General features: G+C 46.1%; 1 long non-coding RNA gene across 1 annotated transcript; it reads right to left on the bottom strand.

Moving 5' to 3' along the window:
• Nucleotides 1–6,559: 6,559 nt before the first annotated feature.
• On the bottom strand, nt 6,560–11,339 carry LOC126075553 (uncharacterized). Its single transcript, XR_007517220.1, has 3 exons — nt 11,162–11,339; nt 9,086–9,258; nt 6,560–8,288 (listed from the first exon to the last, which is right to left on the bottom strand). It is a non-coding gene; the product is annotated as an uncharacterized LOC126075553 (long non-coding RNA).
• Nucleotides 11,340–17,532: the final 6,193 nt, after the last annotated feature.

Genomic DNA, 17,532 nt, shown 5'->3' with positions numbered 1-17,532 from the left:
TAATGACGTTCTACATTGTCTTCAGAAGCAGAGGTTTTCCATCAATGCCTTCCTTCCCCAACTTGCTCTCTATAAACTTGAGAATGAATTCTGGAAGTCAGAAAATACCAAATTGGTTATGTTAGAATTGCTAACAATTCGTATTCTAATTCCTTAGAATACGAATCCTAGGCGTAAATGAAATACAACATTCTCCAGGTTTACGCTCATTAGAGAGAACAAAAGAATCAAAGCAGCATAAAAGATAGCCACGAGTTTGAATAAATCAGTTCCAACAAATGAGCTTTGAACAAAATTCCAACAGATGGCAGTATTGGCCAACTTTTCCCTTCAAACAACTTCTGTTTTGAGTTGCTAATTACTTTAAATTTTTTTTATTTTCTAAAAGAGAGTGTAATGTGTATTTTATTATATGTTGTGCTCTATATTGTGAAAATAATTTAAAAACCTTGAAATGATAATACCAAACAACAATAATAGGGTAATTGAGTGATGAACTAACATTTTAGGGTACTAACAAGTGCCAGGGGCTTCCCTAACATTATCTCTTTAAGTTCATCACCACTCACTCAGGTAGGAATTATTATACCTGTTTCACCACTGAGAAAAATGAGAGTGAAAAGGTTAAGCAGCTTGCTTAAATGGTACCCAGTTTCAGGAGTCCCTGGGTGGTACAAACAGTTAACACTCTGGACTGCTAGCTAAAAGGTTGGCTGTTTGAGTCCACCCAGAGGTACCTTGGAAGAAAGCCCTGGTGATCTGCTTCCAAAAGACAAGACCTTAAAAGCTCTATGGTATACAGTTTTACTCTGACACAGATGGGGTTGCCATGAGTCAGAATCAACTTGACAGCAGTTGATACCAGGTGTTATGCAGTGAGTTTGGCTATGACTGTAGGACTCCCTGATTCCAATATCCCTGCTGGTCCCCCCACATTCAATGACCTCTGTGTTGCTAAAAGCCAGTGGACTATTTTCTGTCTTCATCAAGCTAAACCCATCATCAGCATTTGATGCAACCGTTCACTCCCTCTTCTTGGAAATTTCTCTTCCAGATTCCATGCTCACTGGTTTCCTCCTTCTTACTTGGCTGTGCCTTCTAGGTGTGCTTTGGTGGTGTCCTTTCATCTCCTTGACTCTAAACATTAGAGAACCTCAGCATTTTCCTGGACCTCTTTCCTTTTTATCACAAGCCCTCCCGGGTGATCTCAACCATCCTCGTGGTTATTGCTACAGCCAAACTGGTTTTCCTGCTTCCACACTAGTCCTCCTCTGGTTTCCTCTAAACAGCTCAGCCAAGGTGACCCTGTTCAAATATGAGTCAGAGCATGCCATTTCTCAGTTCAAAATCCTCAAGACTCTTCCCTCTCAGAGGAAAAAGTCAGGTCTTTAAATGGCTCACAAGGCCCTTCACAGTATGTTTCCCTCCCCTCCGTCCACCGTTTCTCTATTTCTCTGTGGCCAGATTTGTCACTACGCCTTCCTTTGCTCACTCCAGCCATGCTAGCTGGCTGTATTTCTACCTCAGGGCCTTTGCACCTGCTGATTTCTCTGCCTGCAATATTCCTAGTTATGCAGATGTCCTCTCATCCTTGGGGGGCCTCCCTATCTAAATTGTCAACCACCACCCTCCCCCTTCCTGACTTCCTTTCTTCATTTATTTTTCTCTTTAGCCTGGACCATTATCTAACATACTATGTATTTTTTTTATTTATCTTGTTAATAGTCTGTTTCCTCCCCCTCTAGAATATAAACTCCACTAGGACAGGGAGTTTTGTCTTTTGCTTTCACTGTTCTAGCCCCAAAACCTATATATAACAATGGATGTCATTCTGAAGATACTTAGTATTTGTTGAATAATTGAAGGAACTGTACCATGTTGCCTAACCTAGAGATAATGGCTAAGAATGAGAACGGTGGTTGTGCAAAGAAGCCTTCCCAACAGCTGTCTGTATGTCCCACAGAGAGAACAGGAAAGATGAGATATAAGGCAATGTAAGGATCAGATGAAATTGAAAAATGATCAGACATGGAGGATTCTTAAGTATTACAATAGGCTACAAAGGAAAGCAAGTGAATCTCTGGAGTTGTTGGAAAACAGGAGAGATTCTCAGTTTGCTGGTGATGTTTGCTCTCACTCTGACTGAAGGCAAAGGGGTGGTAGGCCAAATTCTGGTTTCCCAGCCTCGGGTACCTAGAGCTGAAATAAATGTATTCTTTTTCTGATGTTTGTGCATTTAAATATGCAAATGCAACATTATATGGTTAGGGGGTTTTATAGATAATGAATAATATCATAAGACTAATTCTGGTTTTTTGTTTTTAAACAGAAAACTTGCCTTAGATGGGTAGTTAGCTGCAGTAGAATCAACTCTAATTCATGGTGACCTTATGAATATCAGAACAAAATGCCAACTGGTCCTGCACTGTCCTCAAGATCACAGGTATGTTAGAGTCTGTTGTTGTGGCTCTTGTGCCAGTCCATCTCACTGAAGGTCTCCCTCACCCTCGCTGGCCCTCTGCTTCACCAAACATGGTGTCCTCTTCCGTCAACTGGTCTTCCTGATGATATGTCCAAAGCTTGCAAGTCAGACAATATTCAGTTGTGATCCATAAAGTTTTCACTGGTTGATTTTCAGAAGTAGATCTCCAGGCCTTTCTTCCTCGTCTGTCTTAGCCTGGAAGCTCCATAGAAACCCACCCACCATGGGTGGCCCTGCTGGTATTTGAGCAACTGGTGGCATAGCTTCCAGCATCATTACAGGAGCCACCACAGTACAACAAACTGTGATAGAACTTGCCTATAAAGATTATTGTATATAATCCACTCATAGGCCTGTATGCCTCAATTCCAATAAGAAAATGTCAATTTTTATGATATCCTTAAGTATGATCAGCATGTATTTATGTAGCTCTCTTCAAAACAAAAAAAAAAAATTTTTTTTTTCTTTCTTCAATGAAGCCAATATTATCTCCATATCAACCAGAAGTTACCTGGATTTATAAGTTAGGATATACAGTGATAGGTGAAAATGCTGTGACTAATAAATAATGAAAAACATAAAGTAGGATTGACTCTCATATATATGGAATCATTTATTTAGTTTCCACCTGAAGGTGAGGAAATAAATTAGATGGTATCTTCTAGTCTTGTGACTCTGCTATCTTCATTGTGTATTTCATCTTTAGACCCATCATTTCCAGGCTGTGCTGTTTTAGAACTCAGATGAAAGGTGTATGTATAGTTGATTGGAACTCAAGGAACTTTTAGAGCTGGAAGGGAGCTCAGAGATCATTGGATCCAACAGTCTTGCTTTCCAGGCCAGGAAATGCAACCCAGAGATATGAAGCAATCTGCCCCAGGATACACAGCTAGCTTATGACTGGGTTGACACTGGAACCCAGTTCTTCAAATTCTGGCACAAGTCTCTTCCCTTTATCCCAGGCTGCTCACAAAACCTATCAACATTTCAAAACACTATAAATTGAGCACTGCCCTACGTGGGCAGTAGCAGTTTTTGAGGAGATACATTACGTTCAAACTGATCATCTACCACCCATCTGTCCGTTTGTCATACTGTGATGGCTTGTGTGTTGCTATGATACTAGAAGCGATGCCACTGATATTTCAAATACCAGCAGGGCCACCCATACTGGGCAGGTTTCAGAGGAGTTTCCAGGCTAAGTTGGACTAGGAAGAAAGGCCTGGCGATCTACTTTCAAAAATTAGCCAGTAAAAATGCTATGGATCACAACAGAATATTGTCCAGTAGTGGTAGAGTAAGAGCCCCCTAGGTTGGAAATCACTTAAAATACACAGTGGTTGGCAGCAATGAACTCAGACATACCAAAGATGGTAAAGATGGTACAGGACTCAGCAATGTCTGTTCCTGTTGTACCTAAGGTCACCATGAGTTGGAACCCACTCAACGGCAACCAACCACATCAACAACAAACTGATCATACTGCTTTGGGAAAAAATGGAATATTGTATGGGAATGGAGTGGCATTTGAGAATCGTTGCCAAAATAACAAATTTCTGGTCATGAAAAGTGGATCAGAAATATTCCTGGCACTCAGAACATGCTGTCCCACCAAACTGGACTTTGACTCCAAAGACGATTACCTGATGTCTGTCACTTTGCACCTTGTTCCAAGGACACATATCACCACTGCGGATCTCACCATATAATTCTGATTATAGTTGGTAATAATGTCCATAAATTTCATTGGTTTCTTGGTACACCGAAAGTAGTTGAATAATGGATTTATGATGTAGATAAGGACGCATGAATATTTTCTATACCATAAATCTGTCTCCTACTCGGTTATATATTAAGCCATCTGGTAATCGAAAAAATTTTTTTAAATCCACCCAGGTTAACATGAAATTTTGCATTTCTTGCCTTTGGGGCTTTGAATGTTTCAGTTTCATGTTGCAATAGATGGTGATCAGGATAAAAGTAATGCCTCTCTTCTATATGTGCACGTTTCAGGCTGCGTACACGTGCATATAATTCACATAACAAGACACATGTTTTACGAACATGCCAGTATGCTTAGGAAATACAGGAATGCTGAAGGCTAAAGGCATGTTCCTCCAAGCAGTTATAGGCACATGCACTTACCAGATTGTTTCATCAGGTGTAGTATCCTAAAAAAATCCTAGTACATGAATATTCTGGCACTCATATTTGATACTCAAAGTAGCATTCATAAACATGAGCACGACTTGGAATCCTGTGGATCAGACGTTTAATCAGCTTGAATTACGCCTGGACAGCTGCGTTTGTATTGCATTCATGTTTCACGCGTGCCAAGAGTAAGACACAGAGGAAAGAGTCAAGGGGTCTTACACTCCATCCAGTGGTGATGAGTACCTTAATGATGAAAATGTCGTTTAACAAAAAAAAAAAAGAATTAAAAAGAAGGGCCTCAAAAGCAACTCTTGAAAAGAAAAACAGATCCAAGCACAGTCCCTGAAACTAGATGTTAAGAAGAAATCAGAAATTTGATGCGACGGTAACATTGTAATGATCTACATATTTACGGCGGATGGTGACAAAATTTGTATCACTAATAATCAAATAAAAAAATGATGGCAATATAAAATAACATTAAAAGTTATATATATTATGAAGTTTAGGGACAGAGTTTATATGAATTGTGAGACATTTTTCTTTTTTTTAGGTTTAATCTTATCCAGGTCAAATAAGAAATTTTCCAAGGGTAGGTTATCTCTCCCTCAGTCCTTGTTTTATATTTAAAAATAAACTGCTCTAGCTTGAAGACAGAAATGTAAGGAACAGTATACTGAAATTATATCCTCACACATTTTACTATGTAAACATACACACACCCACACAAATCTCACTTGTAAAAGGTCTTATAAAAACTCAGGGGTTCCATGGCATGGTTTGAGGAACCCAATCTAAAACATGTGTGCCTACTTTTTTTTTTTTTTTTTTAGAACTATCAATGTATCAGAATGCTTTTTGGTGCCAACTGAATGCCCCTTACATAGTAATTCCTTAGATTAAGTTAGCAGCTCAAAGAGGCCATTGAAGATGCAGAATTACATTCTTTCTTTCCACTCTGCCATCCCTGCATGTGAGAGCTGATTTTGTGGTCACAAGGTGGCTGCAGAAGGTCCAGACATCACATCCCTTAGACTTCCACATGGAAAAAGCAAAAACTGGAAAAGAACAATATAATCCTTTTTCCTATTCCTTTTTTATGAGTCAAGAAAACTCTCTGAGATGCCTTCCTCGCATCAGATCAGTGGCTAAAACTTACATCCTGTGTTCGTTTCTATACCAATCAGCAGAGAAGGGAGTGGAATTAACATTATTGACTTAGTGGTTCTCATCCCAGACTGCGGTTAGCACCACTTGGAGAGTGTTTAAAAATGTTGGGGTCTCACTCTAGACCAGTTGGTCACTCTAGACGAATTAAACTAGAATCTCTGGAGGTGGGGCCTGAGCGTCAATATTTTTATACAGCTTCCCCAAAAGATTCTGATTAACAGCAAAGGCTGAAGATGAGCAAAAATTCAAATTCTTAGACTAATACAAGATGTATCCCCTTGGGCAAAGGAGGGACCCAGCTTTCTTGAAACAATTGGTTACCTGATAACTGGACAAAATTGAGGCTCTATTATCAAGGAGCAGTCCCTGGCTGGTACAAACAGTTAACACATTTGGCTGCCAACTGAAAAACTGGAGGTTTGAGTCCACCCAGAGGTACCTCAGAAGAAGGGCCTGGTGATCTACTTCCCCAAAAATCAGCCATTGAAAACTCTATGGAACACAGAGTTCTCTGACACACACAGTGCCCCCATGAGTCAGAACCAACTAAACAGCAGCTGGTTCAGCATTTTGGTTTATTATCAAGGAACCAGGTAGAGGAGAGCTTTGCCATGGCCATCATGCCATTATGAAGAAAGCTTAAGAACTAGACAGACTGAATTGTACACGTGAAAATGGTTGAAGTGCCAAGTGTTTTGTTATATATATTTTACCGCGGTAAAAAAAAAAAATTTTTTTTTACCTCTCCCCCACTAAAAAAGAGAAAAAACACAAGTTGAACTGTAGAAGCACCTGTGAGCTGATGCAAACTGTGAATGCTGAAGAGGATTTTCATTTTAGAAGCCACAGCTATCTACTGGATAATCACTGGGCATTAGGAAATGAATTCCTTCTTGTCTCTTTAGGCTCAGAGCTACTCAAACACCAAGAAGCAGGTTTGTCAAGATGACAGGGAGCCAAGGTAATAGATTCCAATGATGAAACAGGAAATTGATTCATGAGCAGTTTCTGGCACACCTCCATATTGACTGCCTAGCCAAAAATGGGATAGCTAGATTCTCCTACTTCTCTTTTATTATCCTCAATGAGAATGACCAAATATTAGAGCTAAATGGTTCATGCACTTCCCCCAATCCAGCCAATCTGACACCCGTGGTAAAGTTGAAGAGACCCAGGCACAGAGGTTATGCAGTCACTGGAGATAACACAAGTAGTCTGCGGCAACATCAAGACCCTTCCCCCACGCCGCGTCCCCACCATCTCCTCTGGTGCTGTTTCTACAATCATTAGACTGTTCTCTGATTGTAGTTTGTACATCTAAGCAGTGAATGCTGTATAAACCAAAACCAAACCCAGTGCCGTCAAGTCGATTCTGACTCATAGCAATCCTATAGGACAGAGCAGAACTGCTGCATAAAGTTTCCAAGGAGCACCTGGCAGATTCGAACTGCTGAGCCTTTGGTTAGCAGCCGTAGCACTTAACCAGTACGCCACCAGGATCTCTGAATGCTGTATATGAGATGTTAAATAAACATTATTTATCTTAATACCCAGTTTTCTAAAGGAACACATGGGGGCAGCAAATGTTTAAGAAAAAACTCCAGCTGTCACTTGTACCAGCTATACATATTTGGAAAACATTTAAAAGGGGATACTTGGGGCTTGTTTTTGTTGCTTTGTTTGAAGGTATTGAGATCACTTACTTATCCATCTGCTTCAAAATGGGGCAGGTAATTTCAGAGAAAGTTAGTCACCATGATTCAATTTTGCTTCCAAATGTGCCCCAGCTAAGAGATTATTAAAAGCATTCCTTATAAATAGGAAATACACCTTCCTTGTAGAATTTAACGAGTTTTGGGGGGTTGTTTGGTCACAGTGACCAGAACAGGTAGACTTGAATTTAGTGGTGAAGATCCTGTTTAGCTATCTGAGTTATCATAACCTGTTTTCATTGTTACGAATATTGATAAATACAACAGTGTATTGATCCACTGGAAGATACTTCTATATTTTATCTGTCATTTAATGTTTTAGTCTTTTATTTTCATTTGTTTAATTCCCTTATAACTCCTAATCAAATAGTAATTCCTAAAGGATTATTCCTGCTTTCCTATCATTACCTGTTGATTTTAAAAGGCAGAACAGTACTGTAAGAAGTCTCATCAATGTATTAAAAGATGAAACAGCAATACCAAAAGTGAAGTTCTCTTACTAGAATTTTAGTCTCACAAAAACAGCAGGCGTGCTATCAAGACAATGTTCACGGCACACTGAAGACACCAGCAGTTGCAGGCATGTTCAGACTAAAAGCTGACAGTTTCTGGTTTTAGAGTCCTCTTGTAGCTTTCAGTGGAGGTTGAGCTCACTAATGGGAAACAGTCACCAAAGAAATTTCAGCATTAGGCCCCCAGAACCACTTGTTTTGCTTCATCCAACATCAAGCCTTTGGAGGTAACTTCTGTCAATGGTGGACATGTCCTGTCTGCAGTGAAAATGGATACACAGCATTATATTTAATTTGAACCTCTTTAAAGCAGATGGGATGTTTAGGTTTGCAAACATTCTTTAGTCGTAAAGGTATTTTAATTAGGTGCTTAATCCTGAGCACAATTCAAGACACAACACTGTAGGCTAAGTCAATATGGAAAGGGTATGGTGAGGGGTCCCTGGGTGGCACAAACAGTTAAGTACTCAGCTACTAACAGAAAGGTTGGAGGTTCACATCTACCCAGAGGCACCTTGGAAGAAAGGCCTTACGATCTACTTCTGAGAAATCAGCCATTGCAAACCCTATAGAGCACAGTTCCACTCTGACACACATGGGGTCGCCATGAGTCAGAGACTGATCAACTGCAGCTGGTGGGTGGGTTGGTTGGTTGATTCATTATGATGACGGGAAAGCCATTTGCTTGGATACATAGTCTTGACCCCCTGGGTCATCAACTAGCTGAGTTGCTCTGGGCTCAGTATCCAAACACAAACCAAACCCACTGTCAATTCCAATGTACAGTGACCCTATAGGACAGCTGGGTGTGGTTTCCACAGCTGTAAATCTTTACAGAAGCAGACTGCCACATCTTTTTCCCACAGAGCAGCTGGTGGATTCGAACCTCCGACCTCTTGGGTAGCAGCAGAGCACTTTATCCACTGTGCCACCAGGGCTTCTTGGCTCAGTATACACATCTGGAAAGAGGGAGGTTATGACGTGAATGCTAAGGCTCTGAAATTCGGTGATTTTCTGATTACTTGTTCCTCGGGATAAAATTGTAGAAAGCATACCGAATATCCTCTCTTTGGGAGGTTTGAGACAGGCCGATACTTAATCTCTAACATCACAAGTCAGATTTTTCCTAGTTTTCTTCTTTTAGTGTTGGCATTGGAACACACCAAAAGTGCCAAGTCCAAGAAAATCCTGTTGTTTGAAGAGGTTTTGCTTTGTTTAGCTTCTTTCTCTAGCAGTAAAAGGAAAAAGATGTTAAAAATCATGTCAATATCCTGGGTTTTTTCCCCCCCCTTGTATAAATATTTGAACACAATAAGAATATGTAAACTGGGTATGTGTTTTTAACATGTTTTATTTAACCTAAATTTTACATAATGGTTGCTTGAATGCTCCAACAATGAAAGGAGAAAATATGTATTTAAACAGTTTTTATGTATTTACCCTTTATTCAGTATACTTGAGAGGTTCCTTCAAGCTGTGGTTATAAAATTATAAAATTTTAGGGTAACTGGAAATTAAAAGCAGTTGAATGCTATTATCTGAGTCTTTGCTCAGCTAAGTATTTTGGACAACGTCTTCACCTTTAAAGAGTGCCTGTGGCAAAAGAAAGACAGCTTTTCATAATTAGACATAAAATATTTAAGCCGAAGACCACAGTTAACTTGGTAACCTGTAACTTTGGTATTTTAAATAATAATTGTCAAAAGGGTGAATCAAGTCAGAAAGGGAACTATGTATAAATTGTCAGGTTCTGATGTTTGTTTTCAATTCTGAGAAAAAAAAACACTCTTTGCATTCTCCTCACCATCACACTTCAAAGGAAAATTGTCTACTTCTTATATCCACAGCATCACGGCTGAAATTATCGAATTAGAAAGGTCGTATAGATTGTAATATTCAGAAAGCACACATTTTGAGTTTGGAGACAGATGAAGTGGTGTGGGCTATGTTAATTAAAAAAAAAAAAAAACCTCACATACCTCATCTGGCCTTATTAAATTGTCAACAAATTGAAGCCCAACTTGCCATGTTGAAATACAGAAAAACATAATGCCATTTGAAAAATGCCTCCCCACAGTCATGTTAAATTTTGTTTTATTTTGAAAATAAATGTAATGATTTCATAAAGAAAAATTCTCTAGTCTCGAGTAGCAGGAGAGCTGCATCCATCTTCGATTTCTAGATGTGTGCTTCCAAATCCGGGGGTGGCCGGCCTGTCGTTTTGAGATCTTTGATAAATTATCTTGTGCAGCCTCAAAATGGGTACAGGCACAGCCCTCTCACTGTAGAGCAATCCTTTCAGCAGCGTGTGTCAACGCAGTACGGCTCAACTAGGAAGAAGTGACACACGTTTACAACGTGTCAGTCTGATAGGTTTTAATGGCAGCTGACGTTTGCTCTTTCTGACTCTGTGGTCTCCTGAAAAAGCACTGGAACCTGCTGTCTGCGGGTCCGGTTGAGCACAGGAGCAGTAGCTTCCTTCAGGAAGGTAGAAAGCAATACAAGGGATCTCCACTTTTTAAACTAAGGTCGCATTTCGCATTTCTGAATTAAGGTGGCAACTCCTTGAGAAAATCCCAGCAGGCATTACGGATCGTTCCGCCATTAGGCGACAAAAACCGAAACGAAGCGGAGCCCTGGCCGAATCTCTCCGGGACCTTGGAGCCCTTCGGGGAGCGGGGAAACGGGCCTGCACAGAGGGAACCAGGACCTAGTCTCGCCACAGCACAGGCTTCGCCTGGCAGAAGGTTTTGAGGGTTTCCCCCTAGACTTTAAGGAGACTTGCATCAATTTCGGAAACTCGCTGCCTCCATCGGCCTCTAAATTCTGAATGGGAAGGAGCCCAATCGGCTCCCCGCCGCCGGGCCAGGCCCAGGTTTGGCGCCAGAACGCGCTCCCTGCCGAAGCCCGCGCGCAGCAGGGTGGGAGGGTCAGTCCCGGGCGGTGGGGGCGCCCTGCGCTGGGTGCCGGCCACCCCCCCTCCTCCGCCCGCCGCCGCCGCAAGGGCCCCCCAGTAACCAGTCCCGCCACCCAAGAGGTGGCCGAGGCGGCGGCGCAAGAGGGCGGCGGCGTTGGGAGCCCAGGTGCGCTGTCCGCCAGCGACTCCCGCGCGTCCCCTTGGCGCCGCCCACCTGTTTATCCAGACACCGCCATTTCCAGGAAAGGTACTCTTAGCCGGAAAGGTGAACGGGCCCCAGCCGGGGCACGGCAGAGCCACCCGGGTCCACATTCTCTACTAGATGACGTGCTCAGAAGGGCGGCTGCCGCAGGCCCGCGGCGAGCCCGTGCGTGAAGCCAGAGGGCCGGGTCGCTTGCCCGACGTGTGTGCGTAAAGCGGGACACGTGCGAGCGCTTCTTGGGACCCAGCTGCGTGGCAGAGCCGCCCGCAGTAGGAAATGGCATCCAACCAGCTCGACTCCGCCGATGCAGGGGCTTTGTTGGACAAATACAAGAAACTTGGGTCGGGTCGGGGGAGGGTGTCCTAGAACGCGGGGCGACTGGGAGTGCACCTCGTTGGCAAAGGTAACCAGCCAGTTTGGGGTCAGATGGAGCGGAAAGCGGGGATTTCACTCTCTCAAAGTAAGAAGTCGGCGACTGGAAGATTTGCTGAGTTTTCTGACTTCAGATTCAGAGTCCAAGCACATAGGCTGGGCGAGCGAGACGGAGATACCTAGAAAGGCGGGAGAAGTTGGGCAAGTGGGAGAGAGAGCAGAGGAGGAGACTGGGGAAGAAAAAGAAGCCCAGAGCCGAAAGTTGGAGTAAAAGTTATATAAAAAAAAAAGTTATACCTGGTGCCAAATAGGGTGTGTTATAACCCAGGCGCGGTCTGGGTTCCTTAGTGCGGAGCTCCCCTTCGGTGTGGTTCTAAACCTGTACCTGGTGAAAACGTCACTGAGAGGCTCCGGGGAACGCTGAGGTTGTAGGCTCTTGTTTAGCAGTGATGTTGGAACGCGGTTCTTGTTCTTAAATAGGTTGTTTCAAATTCAGGGCAGTTTGTTTGAGAGGTGAGACCGTGAGGTTCATGCCTCGCCATACCTTAGACTGCGACACCTCCGGGTTCCCAAAGGAGGGACAGGTGGGGAGAGTTTCAAGCTTTTCACAAGGCCAAAGGCGAAGAGCAGCTGCAGTTTGGAAAGCCGGTCCGAAAATTCTGCCTCAGACAGAGGCACTCATTTCCCTAAATCAGTGGTTCGTTTTCAAGTTGGAGTATGCATCAGCCTCGCTGGGAGGGCTTGAGAAAACACAGATTGCTGGGCTCCACGCCAGAGTTGTCAGGAGAGCTGAGGTGGGGCCTGAGAATTTGCATTTCTAACAAGTTCCCAGGTCCTGCTGATCCTGCTAGTCCCTGGACCACACTCTGAGAACCACTGCCCTAAACCATTGCTTCTCAAACTTGCCTGCACTCTGGATGCACCTGGGACACTTAAAAAATACGTATGCTTAGGTTCTTCTGCCCCCAGAAATTCTTATTTAGTTGGCTTGGGAGGTCACTTGTCATCACGTTTTCAAACAAACAAAAATATTCCCCAGGTGATTCTAAGAAATAGCAAACTTTGAAAAGACCCCCTGGTTGGTGCAAACAGTTAATGTGCCTGGCTAACTGAAAGGTTGGTGGTTTGAGTCCGCTCAGAAGTGCCTAGAAAGTCACTACCATAGAGGAAATGTTCCCCCATTGGGCTGTTGGTGATGGGCAGGCTTTTGATCTAGTGTCCCCATCTTTGGAAAGGAAACTCCCTAGACTTCCTGGCCTTACAGATGTTATGCTCAGTTTACACAAGAGCAACATGGACTCTCCGAGTCTATCAACCATACAGAGTTTATAAAGGGTGAAACAGCCTCCCCAAGGCCTTCACTAAATGCAAATGACCATTTAAAATTGAGAATTCTACCTGTGTATAAATTAAACAAGCAGTCCCCTCAACTACCCAAGCTCCAGACATCCCATGAGGAGCCGAGTTGATCTATCCTGACAAGTGATTGCAGACTTTTTTGGGGTCTGGAGCTATGGGGGACTGAGAATGCTGGAGTCCGAAACCCGGACTCTACTGCAGCAGGTGCATCCAATCTCGCCAAATGCTGACCTAGTGTGTACTACCTACAAGTACTATGTACTATGTTGGCTGCAGGAGAAATCTCTCCCCTGGCTACAAGAATCAGAGGGTGTGTGTGTGCAGTGTTGAGCACCCAGGATGGCTCATGAACAAACCCAAACTCAGTTTATACTAAGCGATGAATTAGTGAGACCAAGACCATCTCGGTAGCCCTTTTGAAGTGCATCTGAAGGCACGTGTGTGGGGGGGAGGCTCTTGGGGAGGTCCCTCTCCTAATGTCCAAAGGCAACTCAAAAGACCACGTAACCGGCCTCCCCCACGGCTGTGACTAGATTTGGCTGCATGAAGGGTTTCTGGCCTCAGTCTTAGAACAGGCAGGATGAGAAGGACAAAACCTGAGAGTACTGTATCCGAACAAGGATTGCTTATAATTCTCCAGGACTTCTGCCTATCCCTCCATTTCGGCACCATCTTCTCACCACTTGGCAGGTACTGCCCTGTGAGTGCTTAACTCCCAGTCCTCCAGGCACAGGGCATGGGGAGGGTAGAGGGGAGTTGGGGAGAGAAAACCCCCTCCCCGCGGTCAGAAATTTCAGAATGTTGTCCATTCAGCCCTGCGTGCCCCTGCTGCGAAAGAGATCAAATCGGACCTTGCAGCCTCCGAGAACTTCGTTTTCCACTGTCGGTGGATCCATTTCAGAGGCCTTTGGAGCAGTCTTCGAAGATACTGGAAAGTAGACACCTGCACATGGGCTCATTCCAGAGTCGAGAGTGCAACGCCGCGCACTACCGGGCCCAGGCCCGGGCTGGGCTCCCCTGTCACATCCTCGCGTCCGAGCTGGGGGGACCCTCCTCCTCGCCGCGGCCTGGCGGGACGCGTTGTGTAGGAGCGATTTCCTCTGGAGAGTTGGGAGAGTCCCTCTTTCCTCCCCGAGAAACACACTGCGCGCGGTTCTCCGCTACGGTTTCCCTTCGGGGCAGATTACTTTATGACAGGGTGTGATAAGTGGTGATTTTGTTCCTCTTTTGATGGCAGGATTGCTTTGTAAACAGAAGCGCAAACTCGTTCCGATAGCGGTTCCGCACCAGTGAGCGGCGGCCGCCCTGGCACAGCGGGCGGCCAAGGCTGCGGCTGCACCTGTCACTTGGGGCCGGGTGGGCCCGGAGGCCGTTCGTGGAGGGGGTGTACCAGGCATTTGCCTCACGCCTCCAGGGTTTCTCCAGGTTCTCGGCCTCAGGAGGCCTTGCTGCGCTCCCCTGGCTTCCTGTAGCCACCGTTGGAGAACCCCCAGCTGAAAGTGAGCAAGTGGCAACGGTCCCGGCGGGACACCGCGGGCGCACGCCAGGGTTGCGGGACTTTTCTCCTGCATTCTTCCTGGGAAGAGGTCTAGCTTCCTTCTTTACCTGTGGTTACCAGAATAACCCTAATCATTCAAGCTAATCCGACTGGAGCGTCGGGCGCGCTTTTTGCTTCCTGGAGGAATAGCTCCCGGCGAAAGGCTCAGGTACCGGTGTGGCGAGACCCCCTCAACTCCCCTCGCCTTCTCCTCAGAGGAGTCCAACCTCTCAGTTTCCCCCACTCCTAGCCTAGAGGACTAGTTTACCTCTCCGAAAGGCCCAAGGACGAGCCAAAATTGAGTTAGGCTTGCTCGCCCCCAAGGTCCAGGAAAAGAAACTGCTGCTGGCGGAAAGTGCACGTGGCCCTCTGACCCAATGGTCCCCGGCTCCCCAAGGGGAAAGCGAAGCAGAGGCCACCGCATGGGTGAACTCCCAAGTTAAGTCCTTGCTCAGGCTTGTGTCTAGACTTCCACGTGCTTTAAAGAGCTTCGAGCAGGAGCGCTGTGGGGTTGGCGCTTGATGGTGAATTAAAGTGTGGGAGCGAGAGTCGAGGAGGTTCCGGGTTGGGATGAAAATAAGGTTCCGGCAGAGCCTAACCCTAAGGAAGAAATTCTTCCCTCCGCAACTTTGGTGCTGATGGCGCTGGAAGCGGGAGAGGAACGGATTCCATCAGCAGATCCGGGGACCCCAGGGGCCTGAGAGAGCCTGAGTTCAGCATTACCTGAAGCTGGGAGCTTCGAAATCCGACATCAGGACACCCCGCCTCTTCTCGCAGCGCAGGCCGCCTGCACTAAGTGGCTCACAGAAAAGTCTGTGATTGGGCTGAGGGTCCTAGGCCCTGTTAGCTATGGAAGCTGCTTCGTGTGGGCCGAGCGGGAGCGGCTGGAGGCCCTCATGCTCTTCCGGGCAGGAAGAGCCACAGGTCTCTCGGGCACTTGGTAGACCGCTTGGGCGCTGACGTGGGTCACGAGGGCAGTAAGTGGCTGTGTGCCTGTCCTGATAGTGGGCGCAGTTGACCCACTAAGGTGGCTGACCAGAGCCTGGGGCAGATGAAAGTTTGTGAGGAAACCGGGTGGCGCCCCCACCCGGATGCTGGCTCCCTCCCGGGCGACTGAGTCAGGCTGGTACGGAGCAGGGAAGGAGGTCTGGGTGAAGAAACGCCCTGAGCAATGAAGCCGGCGTCTGGGGAGCGCGGCAGAGGGCGCAAACCTGGCAGGACCAGGGCCCTGAGAAGCGAGTTGCGGGAGTTGAAGTTGATCACCGTGTTCTGGCTACGACATGCCTGAAGAAGGGCCAAAGGAGTTGACATAATCCTAAATTGACCGTTCAGGGTGCTTTGAACCCATGGGGGGAGGCGGGATGGAAAGTCGGTGTAGAAGGCCCTAGACAGGGCTCAGCCGCCTTTCTCCAGCGCAAAGTACGGGGCCTGGCGCGGTGCTAAGCGCTTTGAGCACATTCTCCCATTGAATGCTCACAATAAATTACTCACTTTTCACCTAGGAAACAGAGGTTCAGAGAAGTCTAGTAATTTGTCATAGGTCACCGAGCTAGTAAATGTAAATGACAGAGCTGAGTTTGAGCCCCACGTGGTCTTACTCTAAATTTTAGCTTCTGGTGGCGCGCCCGCCCCCCAGCGTATGAACAGGACACCATGGACCTTCTCACCCTCGGCTGTTCTGCTTCCGACTCACCCTGTCCACTCCGACCAAACCCTGTACGACGGCTTGGCTTCCTCCTTCCCATATTCGGCCCCTTTCCCTCAAAAAAAGTACCAAAAGTGGAGGCGGCGCTACGCGTGACCTGCACCTTAGCCCTCGGCTTTCCACAGCCAGGCTTGACCCAACCAGCTGGATATAAGTAGGGTTGCCTCCAGCTGGTGTTCAGCCCGCCCCGGGATATCCAAGCCACCGGAGCCTGAAACAGTGCTCATTTTTAAAGAGCACAGCGCCCACCGCCGGGATCCCGGAGAGCAACAAACGCTCCTCCAAGGGTGCAAGACACCCTGAAGAATTCGGTTTTCACCACACTATTTAGACAGTCTGGAAGAAGCCAGAAAGAGTGCAATGTATATGCTTATGGGTTTAAAACACTGTTTAATTATTTAAAATTATCCTCCCAAAGACCTGTAAGCAAAACCTCAAACTTGTTGAGCCTTCTAGAATGTGCCCACATACCCCCACCCTCGACTCGGAGATTATCTTCAAGGTTCTAAGGCAGGTCCAAAAAAGTTCAAATCAACAAGAGAATCGGCATGAAATTCCCGCTGCCCAGGGGAAGTTAAATATCTAAGAGGCGCCGGGATTGCTCGGAGACACCCCACCCCACCCCCTAGGAAAGTTCATACACATTCGCCTGACATGCCAGTGAGGACGATTTAAACCGGCTCCTCGTTCGTCTCCCAGGTCTGGCAACTGCATGCAGCCCGGGAGGGGAATTGGGCCTGTCCCTGGTGCCCCAGGCCCAAGCCCTGGACAATCGGATCCCGTGGCCCCCGGGATAAGGGTGGCACGGTGGTGCGGCGAGCGTGGACGAGACTGGTAATCTCCTCGCCCTAGCCTCACTCCCGGCCAGGTGCGGTTCCTGAGGGAGGCGAGCTCCCAGGCAGCCTCAAATCCTGTGGCTTCTTTTAAAGCTCCCTTCTAATTAGAAGCAGCGGTGAAATCACTTGAATGATTTTATCTGTCATGGGAAAGCAAACCCCAACCCAAACCTCAGTTGCCTATCCCAGAGCCAGCCAATGCCCCCATCCTCCCTTTAAAAAGTTTTAGTAGAAAAAGGTAAAGAACTGGGAAGCCATGGAGGAGTTGGGGAATTGAGAACGTGGGAAGAAGAGGGAGTGGACCTTAAGTGTAAGTGTCTGCCTGGGTAAGAGTGTATGTATGTCTTGGTATGGTTTTTTTGGCTTTCTGCTGTGGGAGGAGACTAAACCTAGAAGCCAGGAATGAAACAGGATCACAGGCCTCTTCACCTACTGAGCAACACTTTGATGTGAGATAAGACGCTGGCGCGGCCCTGGGGGCTGCAGATTCCCATCCTCAAGGTCCCAGGGTGCCCCGAACCTTGTGTGCGGGTGGGAAGGTTAGAGCGAAGGGCTGGTCCCACCTTGTACGCGT

The sequence above is a fragment of the Elephas maximus genome, chromosome 1, assembly GCF_024166365.1.
Source record: "Elephas maximus indicus isolate mEleMax1 chromosome 1, mEleMax1 primary haplotype, whole genome shotgun sequence".
NCBI lineage: Eukaryota > Metazoa > Chordata > Mammalia > Proboscidea > Elephantidae > Elephas > Elephas maximus.
This window is presented reverse-complemented; position numbering and strand designations above follow the sequence as displayed.